Genomic DNA, 22,274 nt, shown 5'->3' with positions numbered 1-22,274 from the left:
GCCTAAGATGTGATTTATAGGGGAAAACTTCACCAGAAAGCCCAGCTTAGAGCAGGGACTGAATTTATGTTGAGAATTTATTCTGTCGTTAGTGCCAGAGGAGTCAGGATATCCAGATGTTGGCCCCAGATGCTGCAGGCCTCATCCAGTGCCGGCAGAGAGGAGGTGCCCCTGGGAGCCCGCAGGCTGTGCGCCCGTGGAACAGGCATCTCCCTCCAGGCCCCCTGCCCCATCCCAGGGCCCTGCTCAGTACTTGGCCAAGAAAGCTCTCAAGGATTGATAATTCCTTGGCTCTTTATTGTCTGATGGGGATGGGTGGTTTTACAAATCCAAAGCAAGTTAGAGTTTTGCGAGAGCCAATTCCATCCCAGCTCCTTTTTTTTTACAGAAAGACAACCAAGGCTACTTTGTGTAGACATCGGAGTTCTCTACGTTGTGCTTTGTGGAAAGGCTCTGTGGGCATTTTCCACTCCAGCCAATGGCAGATGCACTGGGCCAGACCAGGAAAATTGCTTCCAGACGAGGCTCGCACATACTTCTGTCGGAGGCACCGGATTCATTTCCTAGGGCTGCTGTAACAGTGCCACAGACTGGGTGGCTTAACACAGTGGCAATTTCTTTTTTTTTTTTTTTTTAAAGATTTATTTTATTATTTATTTATTTATTTGGCTGCCTTGAGTCTTCGTTGCTGCCCACAGGCTTTCTCTAGCTGTGGCACGTGTGGACTACTCTTTGCTGTGGTGCACGGGCTTCTCATTGCAGTGGCTTCTCTTATTGCAGAGCATGGGCTCTAGGCACACGGGCTTCAGTAGTTGTGGCCCATGGGCTCAGTAGCTGTGGCGCACGGGCTTTGTTGCTCTGTGGCATGTGGGATCTTCCCAGCCCAGGTATTGAACCCATGTCCTCTGCATTTGCAGGCGAATTCTTAACCACTGCGCCACCAGGGAAGCCCAACAATGGAAATTTCTTGTCTGCCAGTTCTAGAGGAGATGGTCTGAAATCAAGGTTGGCAGGGCCACGTTGGCAGGGCCATGTTCTCTCTACAAGTTCCAGGGAAGATCCTTCCCTGCCCCTGCCAGCATCTGGTAGCCCCCAGTGATCCCTGGCATTGCCTGGCTTGCAGGTGCATCACTGCAGTCTCTGCCTCTGTCCTCACACAGTGTTCTTGCTGTGTGTCTCTGCATCTTCCCTCTGCACGTGTCCATCTCTGTGCCCAAATGTATCCTCTTCTAAGAACACCAGTCCTATTGCAGCAGGGTCCACTCTATTGGGGACCCTCTTCTTAAACTGATCCCCCCTGCAAAGACCCTGTTTCCAAATAAAGTCACATCCACAGGTACCAAGGGTTAGGACTTCAACATCTCTTCTAGGGACACAATTCAACTGTAATAGGAACCTTCTACCAGGAGATGGAATGAAACAGGTAGCAAAGGCCCAGGGATGCTGGTTCCATTAGCTGTATCCTAAGTGAGATATGAGGACACCTGGACAGGCAGCCCTCACAGCTAGTATTCCTGGCTGACCCTGAGGGGAATTGTAGAAGGAAGGCCTGGTACAGAGCCTAGTCTCTGTACTGTCTTTTTTTTTTTTTTTTTTCTCATTTTACTTATTTCTTTATTATTTGTTTGGGGGTACAACAAGTTCAATCATCTGTTTTTATACACATATGCCCGTATTCCCTCCCTCCCTCGACTACCCCCACCCTCCCCGTCCCAGTCCTCTAAGTCATCATCCATCCTCGAGTTGAACTCCCTTTGTTATACAATAACTTCCCACTGGCTATCTATTTTACAGTTGGTAGTATATATTTGTCTATGCTACTCTCTCACTTCGTCTCAGCTTCCCCTTCACCCCCTGCCTCCTCCCAAACCTCGAGTTCTCCAGTCCATTCTCTGCATCTGCGTCCTTGTTCTTGCCTTGTCACTGAGTTCATCAGTACCATTTTTAGATTCCGTATATGTGAGTTAGCATACACTATTTGTCTTTCTCTTCTGACTTACTTCACTCTGTATGACAGACTCTAGGTCTATCCACCTTATTACATATAGCTCCATCTCATTCCTTTTTATAGCTGAGTAATATTCCATTGTATATATATGCCACATCTTCTTTATCCATTCATTTGTTGATGGGCATTTAGGTTGCTTCCATGTCCTGGCCACTGTAAATAGTGCTGCAATAAACATTATGGTACATGTTTCTTTTTGGACCATGGCTTTCTTTGGGTATATGCCCAGTAGTGGGATTACTGGGTCATATGGTAGTTCTATTTGTAGTTTTTTTTTTTTTTTTTTTTTTTTTATTTTTTTGGGGGTACACCAGGTTCAATCAACTGTTTTTTTTTTTTTTGTTTTTGTTTTTATTTTTTATTTTTATGGCACACGGGCTTAGTTGCTCCGCGGCATGCGGGATCTTCCTGGAGCTGGGATCGAACCCGTGACCTCTGCATTGGCAGGCAGACTCCCAACCACTGCGCCACCTAGGAAGCCCAATCAACTGTTTTTATACACATATCCCCATATTCCTTCCCTTCCTTGACGCCCCCCCCCTCGAGTCCCCCCCACCCTCCCTGCCCCAGTCCTCTAAGGCATCTTCCATCCTCGAGTTGGACTCCCTTTGTTATACAACAACTTCCCACTGACTATTTTACAGTTGGTAGTATATATATGTCTGTGCTACTCTCTCGCTTCTTCTCAGTTTCCCCTTCACCCCCCGCCCCCTCCCATACCTCGAGTTCTCCAGTCCATTCTCTGTATCTGCTTCCTTGTTCTTGTCACTGAGTTCATCAGTACCATTTTTAGATTCCGTATATGTGAGTTAGCATACAATATTTGTCCTTCTCTTTCTGACTTACTTCACTCTGTATGACAGACTGTAGTTCTATCCACCTCATTACATATAGCTCCATCTCATCCCTTTTTATAGCTGAGTAATATTCCATTGTATATACATGCCACAGCTTCTTTATCCATTCATTTGTTGGTGGGCATTCAGGTTGCTTCCATGTCCTGGCTATTGTAAAGAGTGCTGCAATAAACATGATGGTACAAGTTTCTTTTGGGATTATGGTTTCCTTTGGGTATATGCCCAGGAGTGGGATTACTGGATCATATGGTAGTTCTATTTGTAGTTTTTTAAGGAACCTCCAAATTGTTTTCCATAGTGGCTGGACCAACTTACATTCTCACCAACAGTGCAGGAGAGTTCCCTTTTATCTGCATCCTCTCCAACATTTGTTGTTTCCAGATTTTGTGATGATGGCCATTCTGATTGGTGTGAGGTGATACCTCATTGTGACTTTGACTTGCATTTCTCTGATGATTAGTGATGTTGAGCATCTTTTCATGTGTCTGTTGGTCATCTGTATGTCTTCTTTGGAGAAATGTCTATTTAGGTCTTCTGCCCATTTGTGGTGTACTGTCTTTTTTTTAAAAAAAAATTTATTTATTTATTTGGCTGTGTTCGGTCTCAGTTGTGGCACACGGGATTTTTTTTTTTTTTTAAGTTGCGGAATGGAGGGATCTTAGTTGCAGCATGTGGAATCTAGTTCCCCGACCAGTGGTGGAACCCGGGCCCTCTGCATTGGGAGCTCGGAGTCTTAGCCACTGGACCACCAGGGGAAGTCTTCTGTACTGTCTGAGAGCCCTTCTCAGACCCAGACTTGCTTCCCTGACCCAGCAAAGCTAGCTCTGGAGTCCCTCCGTCACCTGCCTCAGGATCCAGTTAGCAGCTGTCACTTGTATCAATGTTACTTATTCCACCCTCACTCCTTCCCAAAGCAGTCCTTCTACCCCCCACAGCTTCCCCTGAGAAGAGCTCTGGTTCATTAATGTGATTTTTTTCCCTTCTCGCTGTGTTTCCAGTGTGTCACGGTGGCTTGTATGCAGTGGCATCCCGGGCAGCCCCGGGCCCACCAGCCCTTCAGTTTCACTCTCCTCGCAGCTCTTGGCCGTGGAGTGTGAGCTCCCCATTCCCGGGCCTCGTTGCCGGGGGAGCCTCTGTGCTTGGGTGTTTTCTGGTTCCAAAACATTGCCAGTGACCTGCTTGCTCTAATCCTGATGAGACGTCTCACTTCAGTAAAGATTTGCAGACACATCCAACTCTATCACCTGGAAAATACCAAGAACCATCGTGTCCTGTTTGTGTGGGGCCGCTCAGGCTCATCGGTTCCACAGGGGCAATGGGGGGCCCGCGTTGCTTCATTCCAGGTTCTTGCATCGTTGCCTGGAAGCATTTTCCAAGCCCACTGCAGCCTAGATAGAAAACTGCAGCAAGGCTTTCCATTAGGTGGTTCTAGAAATGCCACCTTAGAGAACCATGAACTTGCCTGCAAGTGACAGGACCACAGGTATTAAAGTGTGAGATTGCCTCTCTGTCCCGGGCCCGCTGGCGAGGACCCTGACATCACCCACTCCATTTCCTCCCATGCCCTCCCTGGAGGGCACTGCCATTGCCCGACAAGCTCTGGGAGACAGAAAGGAGAAGAACTGTCCTGAGGGAACTAAGGTCTGTGGCGGCACCTCTGCAGCAAGTGGCAGCCAGGGATGCTGTGCAGATGTGTCCATTCAATACCCTGTGAGCGGTGCCTTCCAGAGCTGGGCTGTGGCTGCAGTGCAGCGGCCTGGCATGGTTGGGGCAGACATGTGTGAGTGAAGGAGAAGTTTCCTGGAAAGTGTGCATCTCATGGCAGCTGTGTGATATTATGGAGAACGGTCACTAGACTGAAAGTGCCCGTGCTGTCTGTACCTGGACCCCCTTTGTGCTCAAAAAGACGAGAACTCTTGTTGGAACTTCAGTGGGCTGTGTTTCCTTGAGACCCTGCCCCAGGATTGGACCACGTGGGTGTCAGAGCCTCAGTGGGGTTCCATGTGCTTTGCCCCCTGTCGTCCTCACAACCCTGAGATGGTGGTGGTGGCTGTATCATCCCCATTTTACAGATGAGAAAACCTAGGAACAGGCAGATTAAGTGACTGGTTGAAGATCTCCCATGACTGGCTTGTGCAGAGCTGGGATTTAGAACCATGGCCTGGACGCCTCACTGCTTCCTGCCTCCTTGTAGCTGTGTGCCCTGAGTCAGAACGGCCCAGCCCAGAGTTGGGAATCGGGTGCTCCAGGGCCTGGAATGGGCCAGAGCTCTCAGAACTGTAAATAGACCCCATTCCCAATGGGACGTGCTGTGTGGAGACACCAAGTCTCCCTGCAGCCCAGGAAAAGCGTCAGCAACGCCCATGGGGAGAGTCTGCAGGGCTGCCCATCCCCGGGAGGGCACGGAGCTGGCTGCAGGCCCCGCAGGGAAGGAAAGCCAGCCCAACCTGCCTCCTGGCTTTATGCCTTTCTCCATTTTGCCTAAGAACAGAGGACATCCTCTGGACATCCTAGGACTTCACAGGCCATAGGGGCCACAATGGCCAAGAAGAGGTAAATCTGAGTGGGTCCTTCCCAGCCGGCTGTCAGCATGAGATGACAAATAAGTGACAGTTTCTGTAATTACTATGCTATTTATTCTGAAGTAAGGGTGGATGAGAGTCAGGGCTCTAGAATCAGTGCCAGGTTCAAGTCCTTGTTCTTCTGTGGTATTGCCTCATGACCTCAGGCAGATGAGCCAGCTGGCAAGACTCCGGCCTTGGACTTGGCTTACCCTCACGGCTGCTTTCCCTCCAGACCAGCACCCATCCCCCAAGCCAGCACATGGGTGGTGCCGAGACTCATAAGTGGTATGAACTAGACTTCCTAGCATCTCCCATGAAGACATACCCAGAGTTTGGGGTTCAGGCAGCCCACAGGGAGGAAGAAATTATCTAGATCAAGGGAGCCCAGAGCCTGGGCACTTTACCCGGGTGGCTGGAGAAGGGGCTGCACCAACCCACAAGGCTCCCCCTCTGCCGTTCCAGTGACCTCTGGGTCACACACTGCCACATCTGCTAAACATCCGCTCATCCCTCACGTGCTCATAGGGAGCCACCCAGTCTACGGCCCTTTTTACATCAGCCTGAGCGAAGATGCTGCAGCTCCAGGCACAGAGTGTGCTTCTGAAGCCTCTGGTTCACGTCCATCATTGGGTTCAGGGCCAGGCACCCATCAGCTAGGGAGCTGCACCCACTGTCGTCAGGTTCTCCAGGACGGATGACTGACACTGCATTGCCTGTCTGCTTCCTCAGAACTGAGCCCCCAGCTTAACCGCCACTTGGTACCAGACTCCCCGTGTGCGGCCCCGAGCTGGCAGGGGTCTGTGCCCGGTCACTATTCCCACAGACCCCACTCCAAGGGAAATCTCTGCTTGACTCCCAGGCCCCCAGGATCTGACATATCAAAGCCTCCAGCCCCTCCCCCAACCCAGGTCGAAGGGCTGCGTCAGGAACACACAGGGCATGTGGGTGTTCATAACGCAATAGGCTGGATTCTTTCCCTCGTCAGACTGAGGTCTGGTGCAAAAGAAGAGACTGGGAGGGGCTCACGTGTGAGAATAGGATTCAATTTCTGGAGGATGAGAGGCCAGGCAATGGGTGCCTGTCCAGAGAAACGAGGTGTCTCAACAGGCAGGTGTACAGAGCACAGCAATAGGAAGTTCATGCAACGCACAGGAATTAAGTGCCTGCTGTTTGCCAGGCACTGCGGGGCGGGGGGGGGGGGGGGGGGCGGGGAGGGTGCTCTGGGATACAGACAGGACACGGACCATGCAGGCTTAGAAGTCAAGCTCTAGAATCAACCACCCCTGGTCCAACCCTGGCTCCTCCATTTAGCATCTATGTGAAGCCAAGAAGACCTGTTTTTTTTCTGCCAACATCCATTCTCAGCCCCTCTGGTAACTTTACCCCTATTGTTCTCTGGGAAACCACTCCTGTGGTTCATACTGTCTTAGATAAGTTGACCTCAGCCCAGTTCCTGGGGAAGAGTGTGGGATCCCCCTCACACCAAGCCAATCACTGCCTCCCGTCCTCCCAGCCATGGCAGGAGCAGGCATGTGACCAAGGCACAGCCTTGGTCACGACCCTAGACACCCATGAATCCAGGGGAGAGATGGGATCAGAAGTCCTATCTCCATCCGGCCACTAGACAGAGCCTGAAACTGAAGCAAACACAGCAGAAGCAAGAGCTAGAAATGAGGAGAAACAAGGCCTGATAGCATGTGAGTCCTTGGGTTAGCCAGGCCTGAAAGAGCTGCATCCCCACACCTCTCAGTTCGATGAGTAAGTTAATTACCTCTTTTAACTTAGTTCTTATAAGCCAATTTAAATTAGGTTTCTGTCGTGTACAGCTGTTTTAATACAAATACGTACCCAAAGCAATTGCGGATTTATGAAAATGGGGAATGAACCAAAGACAACAGTGTCTCCAGGTTGTACCTGGTCACACACGGTTGATGAGGGGTTATTGACAAGGGGCTGATTCATAGCTAGTGTTGGCGAGTGTCTGATGTAGGCAGAAGGGCTTTTCATCTAAGTGGCTTTGTGGATACCAGATAAAGCCTGACCTTCTTCCCTTCTATTCTGAGACTGCCTCACAGGCAGACTGGTTACTCCTTGGATACCCCAAGGGGTGAGGTTAGAGGTTTTCAACTCCCCACCCTGATAGCCTGAAATGGCCATAGCTCCAGGTAGACTCTCTGACCCCTGAGTGAGCACTTTCAACTCTTCCAGGAAAGGGATTCTTAGATCAAGAGAAGGGCAAGGAAAGGCACATTTCTGGAGAGGAGGCCACCTGAGCAGGAGATGGAATTCTACATCCGTGTGGGGAGGGGAAGGGGACTGTTAGATCTCCCTCAATGCACAGGGTCTGGTTCGCATAGGTGCTCAATAAACTGGTTCTTCCATAGATATGAATGAGCAGACCTCACAGAGGGGCAGAGTATAGAGACGGTTATCATACAGAGAAATTCCCAAGACCTCAGAAGACCTTGGGATATCACTTGGCAGAATGTGCCTCAAATGTGTCAGATTTTTGCCACATTTGCAGGCCACCTGGCTGTTATTTACTTAATATTTTTATTTAAAGTATCCCCTCCTTTTTTAACTTAAATAAATATACCACTATGGCAAAATACATGTACAATGCAGATGCAATGATTCTAAGCCTGTGGCTGGTCTCTTTGTTAAAAAGAGTTAGCAAGAGCTAGGGAGGCGTTAAAGCCACCCAGCACCTAACAGAGACTTCCTCTTTGTATACTCAGCCCAGGAAGGAAAGACTTACTGTGAGATGTACTGCATTTAATTGTGATTTCACTCAAGATCATCATGTATATCTTCTGTATCCTCGGAGATAGCGGCATAGCTCAGGGATGTTATGAATTCCATTCCAAACTACTGCAGTGAAGTGAATGTTGCAATAAAGCCAACAGATTCTTTGGTTTCCTAGTTCATGTAAAAGTTATGTTTACACTATACTGTGGTCTATTATTTATTGTAATGGTTAATTTAAATGTTTAATTATTTAATGTTATAATATTGCAAGAATTACCAAAACATGACAGAAGCATGAGGTGAGCAAATGTTTTTGGAAAAATGGCACCTATAGACTTGCTCAATGCAGGGATGCCACAAACCTTCAATCTGTATGAAACGTAATACCTATGAAGTGCGGTAAAGCAAAACACAATAAAACCAGGTGTGCCTGTATGTCCTGAGCTGCTGGGACACTCAGTACAGAAATGCAGGACACTGCTAATCACTGGCCTGCGGTCTCAAGGCTGTGCCCTTGGCTGGTCCAGTGAGCCATCCTGCCATCTCTCTGGGCTACCGTCTGGGGCTGCTCACTTTCTTTAGGTTGAGGTCCTGGGTTTCTCTCCTTGATTCACAGGAGGCCAGCTGGTGCTTGGAGCTAGACTAGGTTGCCCAGAGCCCTCCTGGTGAGATCCCCATTCTTCTACAGGCTTATTTACCATCATTTCAAAGTGGTGATGAGGAAAAACAGTGTTTCAAGTTGTCTGTAACAACTCTTGTGATATGAAAATATCTGATTTCTCGTGCAGTGAAGACACTAGTACTGCCAAGATGACTGGTTTGTCACCTACAAGCATAATTAAGGGCAATGCTGAGTTGCAGTTAGAGCTTCTTGAAAAGAAAGACACAATCTCTTTTGCTCATTGTTTTGAAGTGTAGATTTTATTATTATTCAGGTATGGTAAGGCCAACAGATCAAGGGATGGTTGCCATTGAGAAGATAGCTTGTGACTCACAGATTCCAGCGGAGGGGTGTGCTGTGCCACACAGGACCAGGCTGGGGGCAAGCACTAGGGAGGGGGGAGGAGCAGGAGGAGAGATGGCTGAGAGCCTTTGCTGCGGTTTCTGGTGGGAAGGAACCAGTGATGCAAGATAAGCAGGCTTAGGATTGGCTAGTTTGAATCATTTCAGTGCGCTCTGGGGTGTAGGGGCTATTCTGGTTGGTACCTGCCCTGGGGAGACTAATGTAAAATGGTTCAAACCCACTTAGGAAGAGGGAAGGGTGTTATCTTATAAATCTAATTATATATCTACCCTGTGACCCTGAAAGTCCTCTTAGCTTCTTAGCTAGGAGAAATTAAAACATATGCTCACAAAAAAATTGTAAAAGAACGTTCGCAGCAGCTTTTTTCATGATAACCAAAAACTAGAAATGGCCCCTGTGTCCATCAACAGGAGAATGGGTAAACTGTGGTTTAAAATGGAATCCTACTTGGCAATAAAAAGGAATAAACGACGATACACGAGATAACATGGATGAATCTCATAAACACGTTCAGTGGGAAAAGCCAAACAAAAAAGAGTATATTCTATTTATATGAAATTCTAGGACAGGCTACGTAATGCACAAGGACAGCCGCCAACAGCAGAGGATTATTTGGACCAAAATGTCAATAATGCTGAAGTTAAGAAAATGATGGGAAAAAATCAGAACAGCGGTTGTCTCTTGGAGGATGGAGACGGGGATTACCTGAGGATGGCCATGAAGGAATTTTCTAGGGTGTTGGTAATGTCTCATATTTTGAATGCAGTTTGGGTTAGACAAGTGTATACATCTGTCAAAATTCAGTAAATCCCAGATATACTTAGGATTTTTGCATTTCATTGTATATTAAGTTTGATTAAAAACTGAAAAAACTTGAACCTTAATGAATGACGTGTATGCCGAAGTATGTAGGGGAGTAGACACTGATGTCTGTAATTGTTTGAAATACCTTAAAAAAGAAGATGTACTGATGAATGGATAGAGGGATGGATAGATGAATAAATATATGTAGATATTGAATAATTATTTTTTCTTTTTTAGAACTTTATTAAATTGTAGTTGATTTACAGTACAGTATTAGTTTCAGGTGTATGGCTTCAGATTCTTTCCCATTATCGATTATTATAAGATATTGATTATAGGTCCATGTGCTATACAGTAAATCCTTGTTTGTTTCTTTTATGTATAGTGGTGTGTATCTATTAATCCCATACTCCTAATTTATCCCTCCCCCTCCCCTTTCCCCTTTGGTAACCATAAATTTGTTTTCTAGGTCTGTCACTCTGTTTCTGTTTTATAAATCAGTTGATTTGTATTTTTTTTAGATTCACATATAAGTGATATCATGTGGTATTTGTCTTGTCTGACTTACTTCACGTAGTATGATAATCTCTAGGTCCATCCATGTTGCTGCAAATGGCATTATTTCATTCTTTTTAATGGCTGAGCAGTATTCCATTGTATACATCTATGTACCACATCTTCTTTACCCATTCATTTGTTGATGGACATTTAGGTTGTTCTCACGTCTTGGCCATTGTGAATAGTGCTGCTTTGAACATTGGTGTGTATGAATCTTTCTGAATTAGAGTTTTCATCTTTTCCGGATATATGCCCAGAAATGCGATTGCTGGCTCATATGGTAACTCTATTTTTAGTTTTTTAAGGAACCTCCATACTGTTCTCCAGAGTGGCTGCACCAATTCCTGCCAGCAGTGTAGGAGGGTTCCCTTTTTTCCAAACCCTCTCTAGCATTTATTATGTGTAGACTTTTAGGTGATGGCCATTCTGACCTGGGTAATTATTTACATTAAATTCTCTTCCTTCAAATATTTGATGTGGTTTCTGTCACCTACATGGACCTTCACAGATATATCCAGTGAGCAGCCATTGTAAAAGGCAAATATGATCATGCCATTACCCTGTTTAAGACCTTTTAATAGCTCCCCATCTCTAACCAGATAAACTGCTTAGCCCATCATCCAAGGCTCTTCAACACCCAGCAAACACATACACACTCTATACTCTAAATTGTAGTCACAGCCAGCAACTTGCTGTTTCACCAACACAGGTCTAGCTTTTCCACAACCATCACCCTTAGGAGACTTTGTACCTCCTCTTTCTTTGCCTGGACTGTCTTTCTTCTTCTCCTGGAATGTCACCTGCTCCTCCTGGTAAACGTCTACTTGTCCGTTATTGCCTCGGAGAAGTCCTTCTTGATTTTTCTCAGGGAAGGAAAAGAACTGCCTCTTCTGGGCTTCCCCAGGGTCCTCCCAGAGCACGTACCCCACTGTGTGAGTGCTGACACCACTGCCCCCCCAGGAGTAGGGGCTGCTCAGGGCTGGGAATCCACCCTCACGCCTTCCCGCATCCTGTGAGCTTAGAACACTGCTGGCACTGGGCAAAACGCGGTCATATTTTTTAAGTGAAAACATATAGAAACAGATCCATTTGCAAATTTAAGTCAAATCGTGCCCAAGAGTAAAGAAAAGTGGTATCGAATGTTTCACAAATGATAACGTTAACATTTCAAACACTCAAGTTCCATCCCATCTTTTTAGAAACACAAAAATTATTTTAAGAACATACGTGTTATCCTGGGTCTTGTTTTCCCTTTTTGCACAGAGGTCTCCCCATTTTCAGAGAGAGGTCTGCTTCTCGGAGCAGCTTTAACACATTCATAAAAGATCATTGGACAAGTTTATAGTTTCATTTAACAAATTCATAAAAGCTAGGCTTCCCTTGACACTTTGCCAGAAGGATCTCCTCTTATTGAATGCTCATTCTTTTTAATGATAATAACTTTATTCTTATTTTATTATTAAAATTAGACATGCTTTTGTAAATTAAAAACAATGGAAAATAAAACAGGTAAGAGATGGGTAAAGAAGAAACTAGAAACTTCCTTAAAATCCACTACCCAGAAATAACCATTCTTAGCATTTGGTGAACAGAATGCACCAGTAAGAACTCAAGCTGCCTCTTTTAAAAATGATCCAGTACTTTAGACTTTTCATAATTTCAGACTGTCCTTCTGCCCAATTGCTGAGTCTGGGCACACAGACAGTCAAGGCTTTACCTTTGGGAAGCAGACACCCCAGTCACAAGACACAGGTCTCGGCTCTGAGATCCACAGGGCTGCGTTCAGAGAGAAAAACAACAATGGGAAGATATCTGGAGGGTAATGAAATGACAGTCCAGTGAACATGTTTCAAAAGCACACTCGTTTTTGAAAGACAGAACTATTAAATTAGCAAAAAGGCATACATTAGACCCAACAGAGCTGAGTTTCCAAATGTCTTTTTGAAATAATTAACTCCAGGCATCAGGGATCAAGTATATTCACTGCAAGTAGAAAGTGGCTGCAGGACCCGAAGCTGGAAGGTGGACCTGGAGAAGGGTGTGTGGAAGATGGCTGGAGGAGGCGGCTGTGCCAGGAAAACAGGCATTTCCACTAACATGAGGAATCTCTTGGGAAGAGGAGTGAAGAGCACAGGCTTAGAGATCCAGGCTAGAGTCTTTATCCACCACTTACTGGGGGTAAGATTGTAGTAAATTTCCCCAAGCTTTGATCTTCTCATCTATAAAATGTGGATAATCTGTTACTAGTTCATAGGATTATGGTGACACATATATAGAATGTTTCAGATGGATTAGCAGTTGGTGGTCAGCACTCAGCACTTGCAGGGGATTACTGTGGTTGCTCCTAGGATGAATGAGATGGAAGAGGGTCACAGCCAGTTCTGGGGAGGGATGAGACTTAGCACCGCCAGGGTCATGAAAATGACTTGGAACCTTAGAACCAGACTTGCTGATTCACTATAGGCAAGGAATCACACAGCAGGATTAAAGCAGGCAAAGTCGGCCTCGAGAGCCTATGAAAACATAGATCCATCCTGGTGAACTAGTCAGCTATGGCTGTAATAATGCTGTGTAACAAACCATCCACAAATTCAGGGGCTTACCACCACGCGTGTTTGCTTTTCTTGCTCGGGTCTGCATGCTGGCTAAGGCAGTTCTGCTGCAGTCCACAGGGCACTGTCACGCCTGCTCCCTGAACCTCATTCTGTGGCCCAAGGTCTGTAGGTAGCAGCTACCCAGTGTGTGTCCTTTTCAGTTCAACAGGCAGGCGTACAAGGGCAGGCTCTTTAAGTTGAGCTCCCAGGTCTGGGGAAGACTTTGCTGTGATCCAGCTTTGCTCACTCCCCTGTGCTTCTAGGGAGAGACATCCACAGAGCAAACATCAGTTGTCCCAGGTTCAAGAACAGTTATGGTGATTGGAAACTGATCAAGCTACAGAAACCAACAATGCTAAACTGGAGGAAGTGGGAGGTGGTGAGCTTTGGGGAAGCCCACTCGTTCCATTTTCAGGGTCCTAGGATGGAGGACAAGGAGCCAGAGAGACAGGACTCTGGGAGGACTCATTCCAGGGGCATCTGGACAAATCCCCAGTGGGTCCTTGGTCTCTAACTTCTCACAGTGGGCCACCTGCTTTGGAATCGTTGAGGAAGCTTATTAAAGGCACAGATTCTTTGGTGCCTCTAGTCCCTCCTAACCAGGGTCCTGGAGTCAAGGCTTAGGGGCTGTGAGGGTCACAGGGTCTCCACATGATTCTGAGAACCCTCAGCTAAGTCACTCAGGACCTGGGAGTTTTGAGTTTAAAAGAGAGGAGGAGGAACAAATGCCTGCCCTCTGGTTTTATGTGCTAACATGTGCCAAAAGCCTTAAATTCTGAGGAAAAGAGAGAAAGTTCAGTCCAAGGAGCGATTTCTGTAATTTCCTGGAGTTTTCATTCTCGTTTTCCAGAATTCCATGGTGCCAGCCATGGTGTGAAGCAACTGCTAACGTCAGCTATTGCCCATTTTACGGACGTGGAAACGGAGGTGACGGGGACCCAACTGCTGCCTAGACACTTACCAGTCAGGTCAGCAAGCATTTAGCTTCTCCTTCCCCCTCCCCAGGTGCCCTTTCTCCTGAGAGTTTGTGATCCAAGCTGGTCTGTCCTTGCCTAGAGGGAGGCAGGATAGGGTGCCTGGTCAAAAGATGTTTATCAGTGTCCACTGTCCCTCAGGCCCTGCGCTGGTTGCTTCACAGGCATTGTCTTATCTAATCTTCGACTCAGGGAAGTAAAGAAGGAGGCACATGAGGCACAGAGAGATGAAGCAACTTGCTCAGTGTCACACAGCTCTAAGGCTGTGGGATCCAGGGACCCTGGGGGGGTCCTGCTCCCAGCCTTAGCACTTGACCTAAGCACCGCTTCCCAGTCCCCACGGTGACGTAGCTTTTGTCTACAAGACCCAGAAGAGGCCACTCACACACGTTCAACTGTGAGCACTTAAATCCATGCCCCTCCCCTGCCCCATGTATAACATCATACACACACACACGCCCTTCTCTCATGACACACATGCACACGTATGCACACACATACATACACCATCCACCCGTGCACACACACTGGCACCTCGAGCCAGGGCCATGTGGAGGAGATGGTGAATTTGAACTGTGTGGCTGTCACTGCCTTGCTCAGGAAGCAACTGTGTCAACTGGCTCAGCAAAGGGGAATCTGCTCATAACACGGCTCCCATGGGTGGGGGGTGGGATGAGGGGACAGGCCATGCCACACCCCAGGAGCCTGCCGAGACCCACAGAGGCCGCAAGGGGGAGGGGAGAGGAGAGAGTGAGGATGAGGGGGAAAGAGCTGCCCTTGGTCCTCTCCAGGGGATGCAGCGAGGTCACAGCCCTGGCAGGCAGCATCTGGGCGCCTGCAGGAGGTACGTAATGGGCCGTAAATAATGCATCAGGGTGAGGCGGGGGCAGCTGGTGGAAGAGAGAGACTGTGGATCTGGAGCCAGGAGACCCAGGAGGGGATCCCACCCGTGCTATGAATTAAGGGAGGCTGGGACCTCCCTCTCATGAGCTCTGTTTCCCAAAATGTAAGCCACGGGCCCTAATGATAATGACCAGCCACTGTGAGGATGACAAGAGAAAACAGGATGAGAATGAGTGTGAACAGAAAGGTGTTTCCAAACATGAGGTGGGGGTATTGCTATTGTAGTCATTATTCCACCTAGAGGCAGTAGAGCCCAGTGGGTAAGACGAGAGACCCTGGAGCCCCCCTGCCTTTGTTCAGCCCCAATTACGGGCTGTGACTTTACCTTCTAGCCCTCAGTTTCCTAAGCTGTAAAGTGGGGGTGACGATAGCACCCATCACGTGGTGTTGCTATGAGAGCGGAGCGGGTTAAGGATGCTTGGTGCAGTGCCCAGCACAGTGGAGAAGGACACAGGAGCTGGCTCTTCCCTCCTCTGGTGGGTTGGCATCATCGTGGCACGTGCACAGTGGGGCTTGTTATGGATGGAATGTTCGTGTCCCCCAAATTCATATACGGAAGTCCTGACGCCCTGCGCCAAGGTGATGGTGTTTGGAGTTGGGGACCTTTGAGAGGTGATTAGGTTATGAGGATGGGGTGTTCATAAATGGGATGAGTGCCCTTATACAAGGATCCCACAGGATTCTCTCTGCTGTCCCCAGTGTGAGGACACTGAGAAAATAGCTGTCTGCAACCCGGAAGAGGGTCCTCGCCAGGACCTGACTGTGCTGGCACCCTGATCTCAGACTTCCAGCCTCTAGAACTGTATAAGCCACCCAGTTAGGGTATTTTGTTATAGCAGCCTGAGCTGACTTAGAGCGGTTAGGACCTTCCAGCAGGCGTGGAGACTCAGTGCATGGCGTCCCCTCTGCTTATGGAAGCAGCGGTGTGCACCCAGAGATGGCACTCTCAGGCCTGAGGCCATGGACAGTCCAGGATGCTGACTCTACCTGCCCAGCAGCACGGCTCACTCTCCCTTTCCCTACAAGGCCCCTCATGTCCTTTTCTGTGACCCCACTCAGCCCAGCCTGCCAAGCCAATGGCTTGGTCTCAGAACCAAACTCTAACACATCTTGAGACCTCCCAATAAGGCCGCGGATGCAATAAATCCAAAATATACAAAAACACTTTTTTCTTATATGGCTCTCCTGATATGAAGTGGGGGTACCTACAGTAATAATCCAGTTCAGCTCAACAGTCATTTAATAAGTGACCACGAAATGTGATCTTCAACATCGGGCATTGGGCACAATACTCGTTTTTATTGTTGATGTGAAAAGCTACTACATTAGTGGCTTAACATCACGCAAATTAATTTGCTTATAGGTCTGAAGGCCCAAAGTCTAGAATGGGTCTCCCTGGGTTAAAAGCAAGATGTTGGCGGGACTGCACTCCTTTTGGAGGTTCTAGAGGAAAATCCATTTCCTTGCTTTTCCCACCTTCTAGAGTCCATCTGCTTTCCTTGCACATGGCCCTTCCCTCCATCTTTAAAGCCAGCAATGCTGTCAAGCCACGTCCCCATGCTGCCGTCTCTCTGGTCCTCTCCTGCCTCCCTCTCCCACTTTTAAGAACCCTTGTCATTACATTGGGCCCCCCCAGATGACCCAGGATAATCTCCCTGTTTTTAAGTTTGCTGATTGGCAACTTCACTTCACCTGTAAACTTCATTCCCCTCTGACAAGTAATGCAACGTATTCCTGGGTTCCAGAGACTATGACAACAACATGTTTGAGGGGAGGCATTATTCTGCCGACCACAGATCATCCACGGTAAGCCGAGTACTGCATTGCATTCACTTATTTATTCAACAGATATTGGTGGAGGGCTTCCCCCTACTGAGCCCATCCTAAGTACCAGGCCCAGTGCTGGATGCTGAGGCTTAACAGCCAACAAGACACGATCCCTGCCCTCAGGAAGCTCATGGTCCAGGGTGGAGATGGCCCAGCACACAGACCACCACTGTACAGTTGAGCCATTTACTTCACTTCACTTCTCTGAACCTGTTTTTTCATCTGTATCATCAGAAAAATAAAGCTACAGCTATCTCTGCAAATGGTGGGAGAATCAAATGAGCTAATGTATGTAGGTAATGCCCTTAGCACTGTTCCTGGCATATAGAAAGGGCCTCCTAAGTGGTAGACTATTATTATTTGTATTATTATTATTAATCATTATTGAGAATGTGGTATGATGGAAGCACAGAGGAAGGGAGTCAGGGAATCAGGGAGTCAGGTGAAATCTAAATTGACACCTGCAAGGATGAGCAGGATTAGCCCAGGGAAGTGTAGGAAGTGAAAGGAAGGGATCCCTGGGCAGAGAGAGTGCACGTGCAAAGGCCCTGTGGTGAACAGGTCTCTGGATCCTCATGATACCCCAATAACCCACTCCCTTCCTGCTATGTACCTGAGTGTGTTCCCACTCCCAAAGTCCAAAAGCCATAAGGACCTCCTGGCTTCTAACCACCCAGCTCCAAGGCAGTACTGTACTCATCACAAAGATCCCACTTGCCCCCACACCATGTGCCTGAAACCACAAAATTCACTGTCTTAACAGCCACTTATTAATGGGCCCCAACTAGGCGCTGGGCTGAAGGCTCTACAGTTAGCAACTCACTAACTCCTCACAGCTATATCATTAGACCCGTTTGAGAGAGGAGGAAGCTCTGCAAGTCTGTGAAACTTACCCAAGGTCACCTTGGTTGTAAACGGTGAGACCCAAGGCTGTCTGACTCCCCATCTTGAGGCCCGCTAGGGTCAACAGTCCAGGCCTTTCTTTGATGGCTCAGCTCCATGCACGGGGGCTGGACCATGAGGAAATGGGATGAAGTGGGACCTTAGAAGGACATCTGGCTGTATAGCACAGGGAACTCTACTCAGTGTTCTGTGGTGACTTAAATGGGAAGGAAATCCAAAAAAGCGGGGATATATGTATACATATAGCTGATTCACTTCAGTGTACAGTAGAAACTAACACAACATTGTAAAGCAACTGTCCCCGATTAAAAAAAAAGAACATCTGGTCTACTGTAGAGTTTGTACTAGAGGTGCCTGGAACCTGGGGTAAGGGCTGCGCCAGGGGCCAGGGCATTTGTTAAAAAGAACAGGCTCCTCTCTCTCCCAGGATGAGCTGCAACAGCAGCAAGGCCCAAGAAGAGAAAGGACAAACTGGCTTGGACGCTTAAGGGAGGGTTCCAGACTGAGCCTTCCTACCCTCGACAGGGCCTGGTCCTTCCCAAGAGCCGGGACACGTGACCCAGAGCTAATGCAAGAGCCAGAGGGAGCGTCTCAGCCCGTCTGTTCCTTGACTGGGGACAAAGCTGTGCGGACAAACAAGAAAAGCATATATATCAGATTCACAGTGTACGCGGGTGGCTCCTGGCCCCTTCCCTCATCTTCGGAGCTAACAATGTGGGGCCACCCGTTTTCTCTTGGGGAGTGCTAACCCCATCACATCATGATGTCTGGACCACCTTCTTGGAGTTAAACCTCTTTTCTTGTATGAAATCACAGTGAAAGCAGGTGACTGTGTGTGTGTGTGCATGTGGCAGAATAAGTGCTTGGCATCTGCGCAGTACGGGGTTAGCTCAGCAGGCTTGGGCCGCTTGAATCCTGTGCTTTGCAAGGAAAGGACTGCCCTTGACGCTCCTGCTGCCTGACAGGAGTGTTTGTCCATGTTTGAGGCCTTGGGCCACCTTGTAGAGGTCGGACCAGATAGCTTCCCCTCACAGTGTGACCCCTGAGGAAAGCCTGTGTTTGGATGCCCGAGGCCCCGGGCCACACTGTATGGGTTTGACTAATGGGGGCCTGGAGACTGAGTAGCTTAGATTAGTCGCTCAGGTGCTATGTGCCGATGCGACCGACTCCCAGTGAAAACCCTGCTCCCCAAGGCTCCGGTGAGCGTACCGTCGGTACTCTGCTTGTGATGTATATCAGTGCTGGAAGCATTGACGGTGCCCCCGTGCGACTCCACTGGGAGGAGCCCCTGGAAGCGTGTGCCTGGAGTCTCCTGGACTCCACTCGTGCACCCTTTCTCTTCACTGATTTGATCTGTGTCCTTTCGTTGCAATAAATGGTAATCATGAGGGAAACGGCTTTTCTGAGTTCTATGAGCCTTTGTAGTAAATCATCAAGCTTGAGGGTGGTCTTGGGGACCCTTGACACAGCATCCTATGTCAGTTCTTCAGTTTCTGTTATCTGGAAACTTGGTTGGAACCTCTGATTCAACCCAATCCTGTCATCATGGTGCTGAGGACACGGGCCCCCAAGAGCGGAGAGTGCTCAGGGCAGCCCAGCATAGGGTCCACCCCAGGTGTGGGTCGTGGCACCCCAGCTCTAGGCATGGCTTTAGCTCAGGAGGCCATTCTCTCCAGAACTTCATGACAGAGGCTTTTCCAGACACGTGTGTTCTCTGTGGACGGAGAATGACGTAGCTCTCCTCCAAAGAGCAGATCTTAGCTTTTCGTTTGCTTTCTGCAAATTCTTGTCTACCCAGGAGCTCCCTGGGGCCCACAGGGGAAGCTGTGCCTCCTCCCTGCCCTCTTGGTTCTCCCTTCCCACGGAGATTGGGGGTGATCAGGCCCCTCAAGCTCACGACTGGGGCCAGCAGCAGAGTTAGGATCAAGGAAAGCCTGGAGGGCCACCCACCACCCATCAGGAGAGCTGTCTTTCCCTGGAACATTTCCTACCCTTCAGGGGAAACCGAGGCAGGGAACGCTGAGCTCTGGTCCTTGTGACAAAGTGTAGACTTAAAAACATTCGTTCCTGAAACGGGGGCCAAATCGTTCCCTCCAGGCCTGCCTTAGGTTTGTTTGTTTAACTTTTTATTTGAAATAATTATAGATTTACAAGAAGTTGCAAAAAAAAGTGCAGAGAGGTCCTGTGTACACGTAAGTAAGTTTCCCCCAGTGGTAATACAAGTACCAGATCAAAAAAAAAAAGTCAGTCTTTAAAATGAAATTAGCACAGTTGGGAAGGTGGGGCTGGAACCAGTCCACACTTTCCCCAGGATGCCCCCAAGAACCTGCATAGGTATTAGTCCAGTCAGGAGACCAAATACAGGTCTCCTTTCAAGGATGGGTGGGCTGGCCTTGGTGCAGGTCAGAGACCAAGTAGCCAAGCAGAGGGAGGCTGCGAAGTGGCCTTAGGAGGTCATCCAAGCTATGTGGGCAAAGCAGCATCTAGGTAGATTGCTAGCAGCGCTGTTTCCAACCATCAAAGATTGGAAACATCCCATTTAAATGCCCAACAGCTAAATGCCCAGCACTATGGGACTGGCTAAGAAAATACTGAAACACCCACACAATAAACACAGTGCAGCTATTATAAAGACGTTGCAGAAGAATACTTTTTATCAGGGTAAATGTTCATGATATACTGGCAAGTGAAAAAAGATAGAGTGGCAAAAATAGGTGCAGTATGATGCCTTGGGGGGAAACTCTCACACACACACACACGCACACACACACACACACGCACACACACACGCACGCACGCATGCGCGCGCGCACATGCAGTGCTGAAAGACATACTCCTCCCTGCACCCCACCCACCTCAATGTTAACATGTTAACACTGGTTATCTTTAGGCAATGGAATCATGAAGGATTTTAGTTTTTTCCTCTGCATTGAGTTTTCTTCACTGAGCATATATGACTATGGGAAATTTTTTAAATATGTATTTTATTTATTTACTTGGTTACATTTTATTTATTTAGTTGGTTGCACCAGGTCTTAGTTGTGGCAGGAGGGCTCCTTAGTTGCATCTCACTGGCTCCTTAGTTGCAGCTCACCAGCTCCTTAGTTGTGACATGCGAACTCTTAGTTGAGAGTGTGTGAGATCTAGTTCCCTGACCAGGGATCAAACCCAGGCCCCTTGCATTGGGAGTGCGGAGTCTTAACCACTGTGCCACCAGGAAGTCCCTGACTCCTGGAATTTTAAAAATATATTATTTGATCCACTCCTTGCCTGGACTCAGCACACATTGGGGCTCCCTGTGTCTGGTAAAGCTTCCCACGCATTCTCCAAGGGAACTGGAGGGAGCTCTGCTGTCCTCTGGGATGGGAGAGAACAGAGTCAGGTGTCTGGACTTTCCTGGAGAGCTTAAAGGGTAGGCACTGCAGGGGGAGGGTCTTTACGTGTTATGGGAGAAAGGGGGTGGCAACATAGCCAGTGACTGGTCCTGGGTGGGCCAGGAGCAGGGAGCAGATAATGCTGGCTGGTGAAATTTCAGAGTCAGCCTGAGACCAGGCACTCCCCGCTGCCCATTTGCCCATTCCAGCTTCCTTACCATCTGCTCACACACACCCAGCCTTCTCCACCTCCATCTGGGAGCTCCTGTCAGAGGGCAGGGCTGCAGCACACTCCGCTATGTGCCTCCCTGAGCTTAGTTAGCAGGGACCCAATGTAGGATGGATGGATGGACGGACGGACGGACGGACGGACGGATGTTCTCCCCCAATCACCCGCTCTTCTATCTCCATCTGCTGACCTTCCACCTCTATGCAGGCTCAGATGCCTCTTCCTCCATGAAACCCTTGCTGGCCCCTCCAGGCCCCCACTGTACCGTATAGTAACCTCAACTGCACATGTTAGCAGAGTCTGCCCAGTACCCAGATGATGGGACTCTGAGATGGTTTCCTCCACTGGTGCACAGACCTGAAAGGCAAGGTCAGTGTCTGGTCTGCTCTGGTTCTCCAGTGCACTCAGCACAGGGCTTGGCACCAAAGAGGCACTCAACCAAGCATATAAAAGAAGAGAAAAGATCCTCTCTTCTCTCCCCGAGGCCATCTGACTCATCATTAGTGCGTGGGGAGTGTCCGTGGGGAAGAGGGGATGTTTCCTGCTCCCCCTCCCCCTGCTAAGAGAAGCAGCTTCCATGGCCCCAGGCTCCTTTGCACCCCTGACCCCACCTGCTGGTTCTTTTCACTTGCTCCCAGTCATGGTCACGAGGGGACTGGAGAGGGATGGTGACTCAGCCCAATTCATCACCACAATGGAAAAACCCAGTCACCTGTCCTCCTGGCAGCGGGACCAGAGCTGCCTCTGCATCTGGAAGGGCAGCAAGCCATACGGTTCTCAAGGTCCTTTTGTCTTTCACCTGCTGAAAAATCAAAGACTAAAGGATGTAGGAGCATCATGGCTTGACACTGTAGATGTGCAGTGTGATATGACTCTCAGAGACCCTGAATGGTGTGTTCCCTTCATG

General features: G+C 48.4%; 1 long non-coding RNA gene across 1 annotated transcript in view; it reads left to right on the top strand.

The window, feature by feature from the left end:
* Positions 1 to 14,020: 14,020 nt before the first annotated feature.
* Positions 14,021 to 22,274, top strand: part of LOC130839052 (uncharacterized) — a 30,973-nt gene continuing 22,719 nt past the window's right edge. Inside the window, exons 1-2 of the long non-coding RNA XR_009049759.1 lie at positions 14,021 to 14,125; positions 16,701 to 16,840. This is a non-coding gene — a long non-coding RNA (uncharacterized LOC130839052). The remainder of the gene's footprint in view (positions 14,126 to 16,700; positions 16,841 to 22,274) is intronic.

Source organism: Hippopotamus amphibius, chromosome 16, assembly GCF_030028045.1.
Source record: "Hippopotamus amphibius kiboko isolate mHipAmp2 chromosome 16, mHipAmp2.hap2, whole genome shotgun sequence".
NCBI classification, from domain to species: domain Eukaryota; kingdom Metazoa; phylum Chordata; class Mammalia; order Artiodactyla; family Hippopotamidae; genus Hippopotamus; species Hippopotamus amphibius.
Note: the sequence above shows the minus strand (reverse complement) of the source record. Positions and strands in the feature narration are given on the sequence as shown.